At 40.7% G+C, this 19,424-nt stretch overlaps 1 pseudogene; it reads left to right on the top strand.

The window, feature by feature from the left end:
- Positions 1-67: 67 nt before the first annotated feature.
- Positions 68-18,358, top strand: LOC138998104 (phosphatidylinositol 3-kinase regulatory subunit beta pseudogene; annotated as a pseudogene).
- The last annotated feature ends 1,066 nt before the right edge of the window (positions 18,359-19,424 follow it).

Raw genomic sequence — 19,424 nt, 5'->3', positions numbered from 1 at the left:
AAGTAACAAGGGAGTGGAATAAGTGTTCCATGGACTACAAATTGGAAAGCACCATGTAAAGGGCATAATGGACTATGTGCGTTGCGTGTCAATGATGGGGTATGTATTAACATATTTCTTATAAACATGAAGTTAAGCAGTGTTATGGAAATAGAGTCAGAAATGTTGGCTATTCAGCTTCTTGTTAAGCCTTGACTCTAGTAATGCAGAGATAAACTACATACTAATAGTTTCTATCTTTAAGAAGTTTTTCTCCTATGTACGGCCATCATTGTTGTGATGAATGCTCTAACAATGCTCAGCTCGGGATTCAAAAGAGATAACCTGGACAGGATGATCCAATTCAATAACCTTTGATCTGAATACTCAGGAATTCTCAGGCAGGCTGGTTGCACAGGGGATTCTTGGGGCAAAGGGAATTGCGTGTTCAGAAACAAGGAGGTGAAACAGCCTTTGGCACAGGGAAGCCAAAGGGGTTGGGAAGCCTAGGGAATTATCCCTGAAGGGGCAAATGAGGGGTGGCTGGTGAGGAGCCCTATTTACCATGCAAAGGAGATGGCTATCGTTGAAGTAGCAAGACTCTGTGAACAACCCAGATGTCCATCAACAAGAGAATATATAATAAGCGGTGGATATGTATCCAATGAAATATTACAGAGTAAGGAGAGTGAATGAACTGTAGTTCTGTGAATCCACAGATAAATTGCAGCCAGGTAAAGTTGAATTTAAAAAAAAATCACTGAGGTGTCATAAAACATCTCCCTCCATTTTGTTAATTAAAGACATAGGTCAATAGGCATAGCTGATGACTACAGAAGAAATGCACTTTACTTTAAACAAAGACACCGAAACACTGGCCTTGATAACGATTTTGCTTATTTTGGTTCAGTCATCAAGAGAGACTGCAGCCAAGAAATCAAGGGAAGAAGGCTCAGAATCCAAGGGCAGCAGCAGAAGAATTAGGACAGAAAACCAAGAGCAAAGGTGGGTCATTAGAGACCAAGGCTAAGATCATCCAGACCCTCACAGGCCCAATTACTGTGTATGAGTGTGAACGTTGGAGAGTGAAAAAGGCTGATAGGAAAAATATTGATTCATTTGAAATATGGTGTCGGAGAAGAGCTCCAAAGGTACCCTGGGCTGCCTAGACTTTCTTTGAGTCTTAGGGCAAATGAAGCCAGAAACATTTCTGGGGGCAAAGAAATGACAAAATTGAAGCTGTCTTACTTCCGGCACATGGTGACAACAGGGAGAACACAATAGTGAGCCAGGAGTCAGAGCCGACTTAACAGCACATATCACACACACACACACACACACACACATACAATATATTTCATATATTGTATATTATATGATAAATATATAATATACAGTATGTAATACTATTTGTATAACTATATAAATATGATATACAGTATATAATACTATTTATATAATTCTATGAATACATTTACATATCTTATCAAACGTAATATGTATGCATTTACATATATTGCATATGCAATGTGAATATATGTTATACATGTATGTTATATATTTACATACATGTATATATAATACATACATACATATTTAAAATATATCAATAATAAGTACAAATTTCAGGAAAACAGTTACCTCTAGGTTTTCCTCTGAGAGGGAAGGGGCTGGGAAGAAGAAGCAGGGTGATTCCAAAGGAATCAGTATTATTCTATACTAGTGATGGCGAACCTATGACACGCGTGTCAGAGGCGACACGCGAACTCATTTTTTGGGTTGATTTTTCTTTGTTAAATGGCATTTAAATATATAAAATAAATATCAAAAATATAAGTCTTTGTTTTACTATGGTTGCAAATATCAAAAAATTTCTATATGTGACACGGCACCAGAGTTAAGTTAGGGTTTTTCAAAATGCTGACACACCGAGCTCAAAAGGTTCACCATCACTGTTCTATACCTTAGCTAAATGGCGCATTCCTTCATGCTATTTATCTCTATTTTTTATTCTGTCTCTATTTATTAAAATACTTTTATTCTACCTATTGAAAATGTAAGGAAAACAATAAACTTATTTTCATCCTCAAGTTAATTACCCTACCCTAATGAGCCTTGCTATTTCAAGGAAAAGGGATTTTCTCATTTTAATGATAATAAAAAATCTCAATTGTTAAAACTCTTTGATGTCCAGAAAGTTTATCTGAAGGCTCAAGTGATTTTTAAAAGCCCTTTCTCTTCAAACTAGAACTGAAGGAGGGGAGGGAAGATCCGCAAATCTCTAAGACAGCAAAAGGCCCGATCGCAGGGAACTCCAAAGCCCTTGATTGGGCTGTGGGTTCACTGCTTTGGCCACGGAGGGGACCTCACCTTTCCACTTAACAGACAAAGTGAATGTAAATTTGTTCTCTATCACAATACCCCCGTTATTAAAATTAGTAAAAGAAAATTGCGCTAAGAGCTGAATTTTAGGCTTAACTCTGCGACGCTCTCTTTTTTTGTATGGGACTGATCAGCTCAAACTGAGAGCTCATGACTGGGAAAATGACCGTCCGCGGTTGCCTTGTTCTTGAATGTTAAAGGTGCCAGGGCCCACTCTGACACTAATTTCACAGTGGCCGCTCCCCCTGATTGTCTAGCAGGAACCAGCATTCTTCCTTGGCTTCCCTGGGAGCGAGGCAGCTGCGGGACGGAGTCTAGTTAGTATTAACTGCTGCCGTTTTCAGCAAGCCCTGGGAAAATGAAACAGAACATCCGCAGCATGAAGAAAGAAGATTATTTGAAGAAAATATGGAAATGCAAAACTCTGTCCTGACTTGTCAGCTTTGCAGATGTCTTTCCTGATATTAGAAGATCTTCCGGTTCGGCGTGTGTGTATTAGTCTAGAAATAAGTTTATATAAATGGTCCTTTTTATTTCCACCAAAGAGCTGACCCTAACCTAATTTTTTGGTTAAATGATGTTGAGAAAAGATTCTCAGTGCAAGTGATTATGACGTGTTGCACCTGAAACTGACACCTGGGCTGAAATCAAGGTCCTGATGTGTGTTTAGAGGCCTGCTTAACTATCCTGACAGCAACGTGACTTACATTACTGGCACAAAACTATCCCCATTTAGCATTTTCAGTATCTTTTCCTGTTTGAAAATGATCAGTCCAATCTCTTCTAACTAAATAATTTTCCCCTACAGAAAATGATCTCGTGGATTTAAAATGTATGCTATATGGGAAGAAGTCCCTGATGGGAGCTTAGATTGAAAGTATGAGGAGAAATTGCTCAGATTCCCTTGATCATCATAAGGGGAAGGGGAAGACTATACAGATAGTGTGTTTATTGGTGATGAATTAATATATATTTGGAACAGGAGAAAGAGAGTAAGAGCAAGAGAGAGAGAAAAAAATGTTTGTATTGGGATGCCAGAGAGGAACATACTTAGATAAAAATGGTTCCCTTTTCATAGATGTATTTACTATTTGCATGTGAATTCTGTGTCTATGATCTTTGTCTATTTATCTTTTGGCTTGTTCATCATTTTCTACTTCATGGATAAAGCATTTTAAATTTTGGCAAATTTCCTTTGCCTAGCCGAAACCGGTTTGGCTCAGTGGATAGAGCGTCGGCCTGCGGACTGAAGGGTCCCAGGTTCGATTCCGGTCAAGGGCATGTGCCTGGGTTGCGGGCACATCCCCAGTGGGAGATGTGCAGGAGGCAGCTGGTCGATGTTTCTCTCTCATCGATGTTTCTGACTCTCTAGCTCTCTCCCTTCCTCTCTGTAAAAAATCAATAAAATATAAAAAAAAAACAAAAAAAAAAAACTTCCTTTGCCTGTCACTTGGGCTACTTACATTTTTTTCAGCATGTCTTTTGTTTATGGTAGTTATCTCAATTCTGAAGATTTAAATTTTTATTGTAATAAATCATATGGGCCTTTTCCAATATGGATAAGTTTTAATTATATAACTTGCTGCTCTTTCCATGTATACAGATGCCATGCCTCAACTATCCTACTTGTTGTGCTGTGCAGAAATGTGAAGCCTTCTCTTTGCCTTTTAGGACATCCTTCAAACACTGAATTACTTACCCCAGTGGTCAGCAAACTGCGGCCCCTTGAGTATGGCTCTTCCACAAAATACCACGTGCGGGCGCGCACATACAGTGCGACTGAAACTTCGTGGCCACACTCAAGGGGCCAAAGAGCTGCTTGTGGCTCGAGAGCCGCAGTTTGCCGCCCACTGACTTACCCAATACCAAAGTGTTGAATAATCGATTTGACTCTGAGGAGGTGACTTTTGCAAGAACCAATGAGAGATTAGCAGATGGATGGGCCTTCAGCCCACAAATGCCTGAGAGTCCATTTAGGAGAAAGCCATGCTCATGGAAATTAGCTAATAGCATTTTGATTGTATTCTTACTTCTTTTTCTCTTTTTTTTACTCTGGTTGTTTTGTTTCCACCAATGCTCATCAATTCTCAAGAAAGGTTCCTCTCATCCTTCAGAAGAATTTATTTTGCAAGAATTTAAAATAAAGCAGTACTGACGACTAGTTTCTGGGTAATTTCATGTAGTCATAGGAGGCAGATTTCCCACAGCTGCACATAATTGAGTTCAGTTCATCATCAGATCTCAAGGGTTACTTTCATATTTAACCCCCAAGCAACATTTTTAATGCCATCAACTTCTCCAGGCTTACAAAGTCTGCAATGTAAAAGCCCTTATTGGAAGCTTTGAAATTTACCTGCCAGGTGTATTTCACAAAGATTATCTGCAAGGACATGTCAATTAAGTCGCTTTGCAGTTATTTCTGCAATAGTGTTTTACATTTATAAGGTACAATGTATTTACAACATGCTCACGTACATCATGTCACTGCTTCCTTCAATATCCTCTTGAAATAGAAAAGACGATTTTTATTTTTTTCATTTGTCAGGTAAGACAATAGAGGCTCAGAACTGGTAAATAACTTGTCCCATTCTACCTGTCAAATATTTATTAAGCATATACTATGGGAAGAACATGGGTCAGCCTTTGAGTTAAATATGGTCCAGAGAGCAAGAGCTTACCACTGTCTAGTGAGGTATGATCACTATGCAAATAATTCTATTAAATAAGCATCTTATAACATACATGTAGAGAGTGGGGCAAGTAGGTTTTACAGTTGTGAGAATGCAAAGCACAGAGTTCATTATTGCATTATTTATTGTATTATTTTCCATATGAACAAATGCAAGCCTACTTTTGCCCCACCTTACATATAAGGAAGGGAGAATCTGATCATGAAGTTTGGAATTAGAGAATTTGGACAAGAATATCCTTTTCTGAGTCTCCGATTCATTATCTGTAAAATGGAGCTGCAATGTGCTGTTAACAAAAAAGGTCTTAGAGTCCTATCTGGTTTGGCTCAGAGTACTCTTAGTATAGAGGGTTGGCCTGCAGACTGAAGGGTCCTGGGTTCGATTCCTGTCCAGGGCACATGCCTGTGTTTTGGGCTTCATCCCCCAAGTGGGGCGTGCAGGAGGCAGCCAATCAATGATTCCCTCTCATCATTGATGTTTCTATCTCTCTCTCCCTGTCCCTTCCTCCCTGAAATCAATAAAAATATTTTTTTAAAAAGATCTTAGAGTCTGAGTATATTTGTTTATAATCGGCCACTACCACATGCCAGGTTATAAACTTTGCAATGTTACTAAATATTTCTATACTTTAATATTTTTCTCATTAAAGAGGAATAACAGGGTCACCTCATAGGTATTTTAGTGACTATTAAGAGAAAGCTGACAGTACCTACTGCCTAGTAAATACTCAGAGTATGTCAGTTGCCATCATTATTATAGTTCTAATAATAGTATGTTTGGAAGCTCAGAAAAGGACTTGATTGACAATATGACAATGACTAGGTTTTGAACAGTGAGTTGGATTATGATTGGCATGGGATTAAAACATGCACACTTCCTTGAAATGAAGGATATTCTTGAAGAACACTCAGTTATCATCTTCACTGAGAGATACGCTCTTGGCAAGTTACCAGAGGACTGTTTAGTTGAAATAATTATGAAGGCCTTTGAATGGCAGTTAAAAAATTTGTGGCTAATTTAGTAGGTACCTGGGGACCTCTGAAAATTCCCATCAACAGTTAATATTGCCAGACGTGTACAGATTTGTCAGTCTGGTTGGTGTAAAATGGTAGTTGACTGTGGTTTTATTTTGGCTTCTCTTGATTATCTATGAGATGAGGAATCTTTTTTATATGTGAATGGCTAGTATCTTCAAACCTTGTAAGGGTTTCTACTACTCAACAAGGGCCTAATAAATATTCATTGAATAAATTAGCAAATGAACAAGTGCTTGAATTGAATGCCAGGTACCTTCCTTTCTCATAGACATCGAGGATTTTTGACAGGTGTATATAGAGACCATTTGCTTCTTGCCTGAGGTGTAACTTCAGTGAAGACCATGTGAGCCGAGGGAGACATTTCCTGAAATACCCATCTTGGCCATTTTCTTCGTTGCAAAGGTGACCCTTCAATCACACCATGCAGGAAACTATCTCTTGGAAATGTGTGAAGCCTTGGGCCTTTCCAGAAATGGGCCCTATAATGCAGAAAGCTAGCAGCCCACGGTTGGAAGAGGAGACAATTACTAACCAGCTGTTTCAGGATGAGCCGGTCCTACACCAGTAATGCCAAGTGAGAATCCCTACTGAGCGGGTTTGGCCTTTGCAACTGGATTGCACAACAACTCCTTTCCTTAGTGCCTGTAATTAGGAGACAATTAAGACCTGACTACAGTTACCCAGATGATGGAACCTATGTTAAAACATCAGTTATATTTAGCTATGGTGAGGCCAACAGATCAGGAGACAGCTGCCATCGAGAAGATGGTTGGTTACACTTACAGATCCCAAGAGAAGGGGGCACAGCATGCCATTGGGGGCCACATGCAGCAGCACTGGGGTTGGTCAGGAGGCAGGGGGATGGGAAACAGCTGGCAGGAGTCTTTCTTGTGGTTTCTACACACAGGGAACAGGCAAGGCAGGGTAATTCCCAAGAAAATTTGTTAAGATGACATTTTTACTTTATATTGCATGATTAGCTTTGAAGAGTTAGGATAGGCAAGTTTGAACAATTTCAGTGGGCTCTGGGGCACACAGGCTGTCTGGTACCTGGCTCCAGGCGATTCGAGCAGGTGGATAGTGACCTGGAAAGTGAGAGCCAGTAGAGGAGGTGGATGGGGGCGCAAGCTCTGGAGTGGCTGGTTTGCATCGGAAAGGCTTGCTCATAGGCTAGTGGTTTACAATCTCTAGGAATTGGCTAACCCTGGGTGGAGACAGCTAATCCCCAGAAGTGAAAACCTCAGAACACAGCAAATAAAAGATAGAAACAGAGATCGTTTTCCATTTCAGAGCATCATTCCCTCTTATATCTTAAAGGCAACCTATGGGCTAATAACTGCGACTATTTATTGAAAATGACATATACACTGGATTTTTTAATTAGTTGCTTACCATACTTTTTCTCAATAACGTGGATGTTAGTATTCTAAACAAAAGGCTTACATTGTCTCAAACATTTGCAACAGTGAGAGAGAGTAGATATGGTCTCTGAGATCCAAAGGGCAGACTGATGGGAAAAATGGGTGAAAATCACAGGGAGACAGACATAGCCCTACAGATGGAATTCACCATAATAATGTTCCAAAATGCAACAGAGTGTCATGTGACACAAAGAAGTCTACATCCCAGGACACACTGTTTCTCCTACCTGTCTTTCAGTCCAGAGAATGTCTGCACTGGTGGGAGTTTTATACCTAGGGACCCCTATGCTCCCATTAGATCCAAGACATGAAGCTTCCCAACCAAGTTTATGTCCACAAAATCCTTAAAAATTAGAGGCAATCTGAAAATAACATTTGGCTGAGTGCTGAATGTTCAAGGGTTAAAATCAATGTTGGTTATCTATATATATAAAAGTCTAATATGCAAAGTGTCCCCTCGGAAGTTTGATCTACTGGGAGTTTGATCGCTTGCTATGATGTGCGCTGACCACCAGGGGGCAGTGCGGAATGAAGGAAGTCCCCACCAGTGGTTGGAGGCCACTAGGGACCCTACCCATGCATGAATTCCGTGCACTGGGTCTCTAGTAAGTTATACTGATGAACTTCTGAGATATAGAAAAAGTTGGAAATTTTATCCCCTTCTCCCCCTCCCCCAAATTGAATGAGAATAGGAGGATACCCTGAGATTCCATACTAACAAAGCAGTCTGCTGAAAAGGAGGGGCCAAGTCACTTTAACATTCCCAGCAAAGGGAAACTACAGAGCTAAAATTATATTCAAGATTTAAGTTATAGTTAGTTAACACCTCTATAAACATTTACTTAATGACACCCTCATCGCCCCCCATGAATTTCTTTTATCCACGAGTTTAATTAGCTGACTGACAGCATATGTATAAGACAGAAAACTGAAAATGATTGAGTATATGCAGGCATACCCTAGCTCCTACAAAACCCAGATTGAAGAAATTTTAAACTGTGACATTTTAAATATTCTAAAGAAATTGGCTAAGCTAACACTCTACTTTATATTGCATTATTATTTTTAAAGATTCATCTCATTAAAACACAAGCTTATCTTGATCATAAATAACCACAGTCTAATAAGTAAAAGTATGTAACTTCATGCCAATTCATCTCACACTCCAAGTGAAATAATTCCCTAGTGGTGTAATATACTCAAACATTTCCATCTTACACAGCAACTTCCTACATTAACCACAGAGGGAAAAGATCTATCTTTATTCCTCACCATTTTGCCTCAAAATCAACAACCTGTACATATTAAATACTAGAGGCCTGATGCACTAATTCTTGCACAGATGGGGTCCAGCTGGGCTGGCCAGGGGGAGGGGCTGTGGGTGGTTGGCTGACTGGCCCTGCCTCCTGGTCAAACTCCCAAACTCCTGGTCGAGGGGACAATTTGCATATTAGCCTTTTATTATGTAGGATGGTAGACTATTACCTCCCACTATCACCTGAGTGCTCTGTATTGCCTAGCAAAGTGTCTGATCCATGAGAAATGCTCAATAAATTTTTAAATTTTTAAATTAAAATATAGTTGACATACAATGTTATATTAATTTCAGGTGTACAACATAGTGATTCTACATTTATATACCTTACAATGTGATCATCACAGCAAGTCTAGAAACCGTCTGTCACTGTACAAAGTTATTACAATATATTGACTATATTCCCTGTACACTGCGTCGTCCCCATGACTTACTTATTTTATAACTGGAAGTTTGAACCTCATATTCCTCTTCACCTTTTTTCACCCATCCCCCATCCTCCTTAATAAATATTTAATGTTGAAAAGCTCCAACCTCCATCTCATTTGGTGGATGTCAAAGGCCAAGGAAGAAGAGCTTAAACTCAAAAGAGGAGAAGGGCTAAGTTTGCTCCCTTTACCAGGTATTTACTTTACTATTTGTGATCATCACGTGACTCCCTGGAAAAAGCATCTCCACATCACTAGACTGGACTGGCCAAGACAAAAGACGGGTGGTGGGGCAGAATCAAGAGATCAAGGGATGGGTCTGGCTCCTGAGCTGAAGGTGAACCTCAGCATGCAGACCACAGCCCTTTGCACCAGCAGAAGCCTCTGTGTAAGCTCTCACCTGCTCCGCAACCCCCTTTCCTCTTAGGGGACTTGGATTAACTTAAGTGAGAAAGAGATCAGTCTGATTAGCAGTAGTAGTAGTAGTAATGGTAGTAGTAGATTATCCCCCTGAACATCCTGGAAGTTAGGTCAATAGATTTCTTCAACTTCATTCCAAAAACTATTCTAAGTGTTCTGAACATGACATGCAATATGAGAGCAACTGTTTCCACCATAATATTTCACAATTTCCTGTTAGTTTTTATCTCCTTTCAATATCATAATAGCCTTGTCACATGATGATGCAAAAGAGCCTAATCAACAAAAATGAGAAGCTTCATTTTTAACTCGGAGATGTTCAACCTCAAATTTCTCAATCTGTCATCAGCCTGCTGTCTCTTAGCCTCTTGGGACACTACACCACAGATCCTGATGTAGCCAAGGCTTTCAGAAAATCATTTCATTAATGTGCGGTGTGGGCCCTCCACTTGATGACCATTATCCATAGATGATACACTTATTTAAGTTACGCAGATTACAAATATTCAAAAAGGAGAATAGGGTGGGAAAATATTCTCATCAAAAATGGTAAGTTATCATGGGACGGGTTTTGTTTATTTGCTAAAGAAATGTAAGAGTCTCACCCTGCTCTGTGGTTAGAGCTTTGGCATGGACACTGAAGGGTCTTGGGTTCAATTCCCTGTCAAGGGCATGTACCTGAGTCGCAGGTTCCATCCCCAGGCCCAGTCAGGGCATATGCAGGAGGCAACCAATCGATGTGAGACACACTGATGTTTCTCTCTCTCGCTCCTTCCCTCCCTTCTACTCTCTCTTAAAAAACATCGAGAGAAATAAATATCCTCAGGTGAGAATTAACAGAATATATTTAAATATATATATATCCATCCTCAAGGGAGGATTAACAACAACAAAAAAGAAGAAATACAAGAGTCTTGGATAATATTTGCAAATAAATAGTAAACAGAGCAATGTTGATGCCAGACCTCTGTCTTATAATTAAGAATCCTGTAATAATACTAAATGATGATCTAAGGCCATCACCTGACGAAAGTAAGATGGGGGGTGGGGAGGAGATGAACAACTGGGCCCTTAATAGCCCAAGCCAAATGCTTATAGTCAGAGCGAGATAGAGGGATACACAGGCTCTGTGGGCTGAGAAGCCATGTAACAGCCAAGTGCTTCAAGTAGAGGGATAGGGCCCTAACCGGTTTGGCTCAGTGAATAGAGTGTCGGCCTGCAGACTCAAGGGTCCCAGGTTCGATTCCGGTCAAGGGCATGTACCTTGGTTGCGGGCACATACCCAGTAGGGAGTGTGCAGGAGGCAGCTGATTGATGTTTCTAACTCTCTATCCCTCTCCCTTCCTCTCTGTAAAAAAATCAATAAAATATATTTTAAAAAATAGAGGGATAGGGCTTAAATATCAAAGGAGCACATGATATTCCCAAATTAATCTCTGCTGTTTGCAGGAACTTTCTTTTCTATTTCTTTACATTCAGAAGTCTCTCAAGAAACTTCTGACACTGACAGGTAATTATCTGATGACAAAGTGAATAATGATGATAATGATTGTGATAATGAGCACTATCGCAATGTATGTTAAATACAGAAATGAACGATACTTTCGCCGAGCCACCGAGGTTTCCTCACCTGCAGGACTACTTATCGTCAGCTGAAATTATTAGCAAGTGCAGCGAGGTTTCCAAATTCTCGTAGCTGTATCTGCTCTCTGTGAAAAGAGTATGGAGCTTCCAGTAGAGTCAGCCTCTTCTCAAATATGTATTTATGAATATGCAAATGCATACTGAATGTGTGTGTATATATATGTACATATATATATACATATATGTGTGTATATGTGTGCTGTGTGTATTAAAAAGGAAAATAGCATTATCTCATTTAAGCTTTAGAGAAACCCTGTCAGGCAGATAGTTTCATCACAGTTTTATATACAAAGAAGCAAACATTCAAGGAGTATTGAATGTTTTGCAAAAAATACAGAGGTAGTCATCGGAAATAGCAGCATTTTTTTTAAATCCAGGCATCTGGTGGCAAGTCTCATTCCAGCTAACGGGAGAAGATTGGGTAAGTTTGGTAATTTGAAGGAAGATCAAATATTGTTAACTATCGGTTTGTTCTATTGGACGGCCAAGCTACAACTCCAAGGATAGCACTAATTGGTTAGGAAATCATTGCCATACAGAGCTGATACAAGTCCTCACGTCAGACCTGAACATAGCCTGTCAATGCAAAGCCAACATTTATTAAATGTGTGACCACGGCTAGTCACTTCACCTCAGTACGCCTCAGTTTTCCCATCTGTAAAGATAATACCCATTTAATAACTTAATTTAGTAATTTAATTAAATGGTAAAGATAATATATACAATGATTTCTGTGAAGACGGAAAATGTAGAGAGCCTAATATAGTGCCTGACATTTAGTAAGCAATCGCTAAAATTCAACTGCAGCCTAGTGGTTGAATGTCGATTTATGAACCAGGAGGTCACGGTTCCATTCCCTGTCAGTGCACATGCCTGGGTTGTGGGCTGGATCCCTAGTGTGGGGCATGCAGGAGGCAGCCGGTCAGTGATTCTCTCTCATCATTGATATTTCCATCTCTCCCTCCCTCTCCCTTCCTCTCTGAAATCAATAAAAAATATATTTAAAAAATAAAATAAAATTCAACTGCAATTATTTCTATTATTGGTCATAGGGTACCTGTTGTGCCCACACTGCACAGAATTTGTGAGGGTCACTCCAGAATGAAAGCAATCATTTTTTAAGCTCTTACTTTGAATGTAGATTATATGGGAGGAAAAGTGGACACTCATTTCCCTTAACTTAGTGTGAGTTGCTATGTAGCCAAAAAGATAAGACACGGATGCATCTTTGGTAAGAATAGGCACAGTCCCAGACAGAAGCGACGCTGACTGGAGAAATCCTGGCTGATTAACAAATAAAAGTAAAAGGTACGGGGTACGGAGCTAGGAGAAGAGAGAGACTGACACATTTGTGGCTGCTCTGCGACAGGAGCTGCCTTAGCCCCTCTGCTGCCTCGGGCCCGCTGATGAAGACGGGGGACATTTTCCCAAGTCGTGTGAGAGCAGCACAGCTGTCGTGTTCAGGAACTTGGGGAAGGAACGTATGCTTCCTGCCAAGCTTTCGCTGGGTACAAGCTCAAGGCTTCGCGCAAACAGAATGGTTTTTTAAATGATTGGAAAGGTTCCTTCTCCCCGACAGATGGAAAGTATCAGAGATTAGGGAAGCGTGCCCGTGTGAGCGTGCACATATGCGAATGTGTGTGTGCACACCCACGCTTGCACACATGCGTTTGGTGAGTAGGCCGTCAATAGAACTTGAAAACTGTATTAAGAGTTTGGGCTTCTCTGTCACTGCTTCTGCGGTTGTTGCCTTGTTTTTCTGCTATTGCATTGTGTTTCTCTGTTGTTGCATTGTGTTTTCTCACAAAACTATTTTTTTAATGTATTTTTATTGATTTCAGCGAGGAAGAAAGAGGGAGAGAGAGATAGAAACATCAGCGATGAGAATCATTGATCGGCTGCCTCCTGCACGCCCCCTACTGGGGATTGAGCCTGCAACCCGGGCTTGTGCCCTTGACCGGAATCTAACCTGGGACCCTTTAGTCTGCAGGCCAACGCTCTATCCACTGAGCTAAACCTGCTAGGGCACAAACCTATTTCTTTAAGTGAATAACAATCACAACCATTTTTTCCATAGACCTACATGTTTATGGAATAAGGGTTTACTCTGGCATTGGCATATATATGCATAATAGGTTTTAGAAGTTTTTTTCAAAAGCTTATCACACCCACACAAACACACAAAAAATACACAAACATACAATTTACCGTCCTCCCATTATGGACTCATAAAATGGCATACCCACTCAGCTTTTATAACAAGAAAAAATGGACCTGGTTTTTTTTATTTATAAATATTTTAGGGAATTTCTCAGAAAAAGAAATGGGGAAAAAAGACTGATATTTCCCCTCTAGATCCTTCTATTCTTTGGATATTTTAATCTCACTTCCCATGTGGGATGATTAGAGCCGTCAAGGTAACTATGGCAACACTCAATCCCAGAGTTGACATCTTAAGTGCTGCCTGAAGTTTAGCCAACAGTTTATTGCACCATTGCCTTTTTGCCTAGTAATTGTAGGAGCTGTTGATGGAAGTTTCATGTAATTAAGGGCCATTTTGGGGGGACACTCTTCCATGATTCTGAAACCTTAAGCTAACCTCGAGAACACAATATCGGCACGGCTGGAGTCAACAACTCTAAATATACATATAATCTCAGCCATAGAGGATCATCCTTGGAATATAGGCATTCCTCAGTGATATTGTGGGTCTGGTTCTAGACCACCACAATAAAGGGAATATTGCAAAAAAAGTGAGTCACAAGACTTACTTGGTTTTTCAGTTCATATAAAAGTTGTGTTTATGTAGTCTATTAAGTGTGCAAAAAGTACAGTGTCTAACAAATGTGCAGATCTTAATTTAAAAACACTGTGTTGCTACAAAAAGAAAAAAAGGCTAACCATCATCCGAGCCCTCAGCGAGTTGTAATCTTTTTGCTGGTGGAAGGCCTGGAGGTGATGGCTGCTGACTGATCAAGGTGATGGTTGTGGAAGGTCGGGGAGGGAAGACTGCAGCAATTTCTTAAAATAAGAGAACAGTTTGCTGTATTGATTGACTCTTCTTTTCATGAACGATTTCTCTGTGGCATGTGATGCTTTTTTGATAACATTTTGCCCACAATAGAACTTCTGTCAAAATTGGAATAAATTCTTTCAAATCCTGCTGCTGTTTTATCAACTAAAAGCATGTAATAGTCTAAATCTTTTGTTGTCATTCAACAGTCCTCATGGCATTTTCACCAGTAATGGATTCCATCTCAAGAAACTATTTTTTTGCCCAGCTAGTATGGCTCCGTGGTTGAGCAGTTGACCCATGAACCAGGAGGTCATAGTTCAACTCCCGGTCAGGGCACATGCCTAGGTTGCAGGCTTGATCCCCAATAGGGGGCGTGCAGGAGGCAGCCTATCAATGATGCTCTCATTATTTATGTTTCTATCTATCTCCCTCTCCCTTCCCCTCTGAAATCAATAATAAAAATAGATATTTTTTCAAAAGAAACTACTTTCTGTGTTCATTCATAAGAGGCAAGTCTTCATTTATTAAAACTTTATTATGAGATTGCACCAATTTAGTCACATCTTCAGGTTCCATTTTTAATTCTAGTTTTTTGTTGTTGTTTTTTTGCTTTTTCCACCACATCTGTAGTTATTTCTTCCACTAATGTCTTGATCCCCTCAAAGTCATCCATGAGGGTTGGAACCAACTTCATCTAAACTCCTATTAATGTTGATATTTTGATTTCTTCCCAGAACTCAGAAATGTTTTTAATGGCACCTAGAATGGTGAATCCTTTACAGAAAGCTTTAAATTGACTTTGCTAAAGTCCATCAGAGGACTCACTGTGTATGGCAACCACAGCTTTATGAAATGCATTTCTTAAATAGTAGGACTTGAAAGTTTAAGTTATTCCTTGACTCATGGGCTTCAGAATGGATGTTGTATTAACAGGCATGAAAATGTTAATCTCATTGTGTATCTCCCTCAGACTACCTAGGTGACCAGGTGCCTTGTCAATGAGCAGTGGTATTTTAAAAGGAAAGCAAGTCCACACCCCACTACTGGTGCAGTGTTGCTGGAGTTCTTCCCATAGGGAAGGCACCCACAAAGATGAAGAACTCTGCGGTTCTGCCTGAGGGAAACTTGCTGAAAGTTTCCCTCTATAGAAAGAGACTATAGAGAACTTGATGCCTGACAGCATTGGACAGCGATGGGGATCTTGCTAGAGAGCATTTAAGAGAAGTCTGGTAGCTCTACGATACAAGGAAAATGGCAAAGCATCCAGAACTTTTTAAACCTCTTTTATCTCATGGCACACACAAATCAATTACTGAAATTCTATAACAACAACAAAAAAGGGTATAATTTTGATTCATTAACACTTGACAGCTATTGTTGTGTAGGCTTGTTGTCGTTTTTTTTTTAGTTATTTAACAATCTAAGGAAAAAGAGGTGAGTGCCTCTGACTAGATAGTCAAGTATTGCATGTTTTAAAAAGTCTTGTGGGCACACTAGTTGAAAATCGCGGATATAGAGAAGCTTAGAGAGACTTTCTAGAACAGCCGTGGGCAAACTACGGCCCGCGGGCGGATCCGGCCCGTTTGAAATGAGTAAAACTAAAAAAAAAAAGACCGTGCCCTTTTATGTAATGATGTTTACTTTGAATTTATATTAGTTCACACCAACACTCCATCCATGCTTTGGTTCCGGCCCTCCAGTCCAGTTTAAGAACCCATTGTGGCCCTCGAGTCAAAAAGTTTGCCCACCCCTGTTCTAGAAGGAACCGTTTTTGATTCTTAGTCAACTCCCGGATTCAGGAAGGGTACACCCACTCAGGAACAATCAGAGCAGGATATGGGGCAAATTTAAGTATTTCCCAAGATTCACATAAACCCATCAAGAGTTGATGTTTCATTGGCACACACAGCTTAAACACAAGCTCAGACTGAACAGTGACAAACAGTAAGTCACTCGGATGCTGGAGAGACTCCTAGAAAGGTGGGCATAAAAGCAAAATGACACTCATTTCTGGTCGCCTGAAAGATTGGGTCAATGTGGAAAGTTGTGTCCCTTCAAAGTGATTATGGAGGAAACCTACAACTATGAGTTCCTGGTTGGACGTGTGGCAACATAATGTAAATTCCCTGAACTGGGGTAGCAGTTTGTAAGCCACACAGGCACTCAACAGTGAGGAGTAAAACGCTAACAGTCTAAAAGAGCTTAAGCACACCTTTGAACAGTAAGTTAACTACAGCCAACCCCTTTATAGGTAAATGAAAATATAAAACAAGGGAGAACACCTGACTAAAGACAGTAAAGGCTGCATACTATGCAGATACATAATTAATGCAAATAGCACCACCAAGTCATTGAACATTAGAGAATGGCCAAACAACTAAAATAGCAATAATATACCAATGAATGGGAGGAGAAGAACTATGCATATTTGGCACACTGTATTATTTAAAATATCCAGTTCTCAACACAAATCTATATAAAAAGCCAGCGACCAGAACACCAGGCCCCTGGCCCAGGCTGGCCTGTCCCCCAGGGAGCAGGTAGGGGCACCCCTAGGCAACAGGATAGGGTGCGAGTTTGATGGGGGAAAGTCAAAGAAACAGGGGGGAAGGTCTTAAGGGTCTGCGGGGTTGGGGTGGTCGGCGGGAGTAGGTGTGGAGTGTGCTGGGGAAGGAAGAGGAAGATCCTATTGGAAACAGCTCAGCACAGTACCTTTCTCATTGCGAACCAGGAGGCGCCAGCCGGGGGCTGAACGGGCGGTTGTCTCATGAGTCCGCTTGGGACCGACATGTTCATGGCAGTGGCTGTGCTCCCGAAACGTCACTGATTCCAAATAGTAAACAGCTATCAACGCCAAACAGAAAAACCCTCTCCAGCTAGAGGCCCTGGACATTGCAAGTGACTGAAGGAAACACCACTTAAGGAGGAGCTAGAAGAACCGGAAGTGTGCGACCAGAGGATTGTGGGATTGTGGAGCAGCCTGGGCACCGACCACTAGAACGTGGGCCTGTTATTGCGCATGTGCATAGTCAGCCCTATAGTCCTTAGTCTCGCAGTATTTGGAGGTGACTTCTGGTGGGAAATTATTTCGATTGAGGTTTGCTGTTCCCTTGCGGGGAGGAAGATCAGAATTAAAGGTTTCGTTTGAAGCTGGGACAAGAGCCGCTAGTACAGTGATGGTGAGCCTATGACACACGTGTCAGAGGTGACACGCGAACTCATTTTTTTTGTTGATTTTTCTTTGTTAAATGGCATTTAAATATATAAAATAAATACCAAAAATATAAGTCTTTGTTTTACTATGGTTGCAAATATCAAAAAATTTCTATCTGTGACGGCACCAGAGTTAAGTTAGGGTTTTTCAAAATGCTGACACGCCGAGCTCAAAAGGTTCACCATCACTGCCCTAGTAAGACCAGCTCCAGGAGGAGCACACACGCCCCTCCCAGGAGCTGCAGATGTAGCCACCACAACCGAAGCCTTCAATGAAACCGTCAAGATCTTTGAAGAGCAGGGCCACACTCAAGAGAAGTGCAGCCAGGAGTACCTGGAGCGCTTGGCGTGAGGGCAGTGAAAACGAGATGCAGAGGATCCTGCTGAACTCAGAACGGCGCAAGTCCTGCATCGCTGAGATCCACGAGCCGCACGAAGCTGGAACAGGAGCTGCCGACTCAGGCCTTGGACAACTGGAGATCCATCAGCGCATGAGCAGCCTGAAGCCAGACCTCATGCAGCTGCACAAGATCCCAGACGGTACCTGGTATGGCTCAGCCAGAAAGGCGCCCGGCAGAACAAAGTCAACAAGTGGTTGGGAATAAAAAATGAGACTGAAGGCCAGTATGTGCTGATGGAGGATGCGGATGACCTCCCCCACCATGAGGAACGAACCTGGTATGTGGGCAAGATCAACCGCACTCAGGCTGAGGAAATGCGGAACGGCAAGCGGATGGTACCTTCCTCATCCTTGAGAGCAGCCAGCGGGGCTGCTATGCCTGCTCTGTGGTGGTGGGCACTGCCCTCCTCTGACTCTGGCTGCCCCCACCAGTTCCTACAGTTCCCCCAAGCTCCCCCTGCCTGTACCTGCCATGTTTACAATGGTCCCTGGGGTGCTGGACCCCAGTCTGGTGCCCTGATTTTTAAGCCATAGACCTGGGGTCAGGGCAGGAAGAAGGCAGGAAGGAACTTTGCCAGGCCACTTCCAAGAACCTCAGCTGTGACAAAGAATTAAGTATATAACAAATGTTTAATCTCATTAATGAAGAAATGCAAATTAAAACCAAACTGAGATACCACCAAATTGTCAAAAACTAAGCATTTTAAATACCCTCGACCCCATGAAAGAAACCAGATTCAAAATAATACATGTAGTATGATTCCAGTCATATGGCATGCAAAAGCAAGTCTAGATAGAGAAAAAGAGATTTTTTTTTAAGGGCTGCATAGGCAGACGGAATAAGATTTGAAAAGAGTAGCAGGAAATGATTATCACTATATCTGGGAAAATAGAGAAGTGGGATTGTGCTCATGGAGAAGCATAATGAGAAAGGTGCTAGTGATGTTCCGTTTTTATTTCTCTGCTCAATAAATAAAGTTAGGAATTCCCTTTATAATTGTATGTTAAACTATGCATATGCTTTATTTTTCTGTACTTGAGTTATATTATAAAATAAAGAAAAAATACTTAGAGACACAAAATTTATATATTGTCAAGAGACAGAGAGGGTGTAGCATGGGAGAAGACCAGTGGCTTCAAAGGTATCAGCAATTTATATTTTTTAAGCTAGTGTTTGTTCATGTTAATATAATGAGTTATAGCATAGAGATACAGGGTGTCCCAAAAAAGTATACACACTTTAATAGATAATTTTCTTACATTTTGAAAGTGAAGTGTATAAAAAAAAAGAAAAGAAAATGAAGTGTATTTTAATAGACACTGCCTTTATAATTATTCAAAGTGGGATATACATGTATATACATACTTTTATATGAAAATTATTTTATAATTTAAAAAAAGACCCTAACCTAAAACCATATACCAGTCATAATAGTCATTAAAATGATTAGCTGTTATTATAAATTATAAGTTAAAACA

The sequence above is a fragment of the Myotis yumanensis genome, unplaced genomic scaffold, assembly GCF_028538775.1.
Source record: "Myotis yumanensis isolate MYYU_CA2020_CCGP unplaced genomic scaffold, mMyoYum1.0.hap1 SCAF_19, whole genome shotgun sequence".
Taxonomy (NCBI): Eukaryota; Metazoa; Chordata; class Mammalia; order Chiroptera; family Vespertilionidae; genus Myotis; species Myotis yumanensis.
This window is presented reverse-complemented; position numbering and strand designations above follow the sequence as displayed.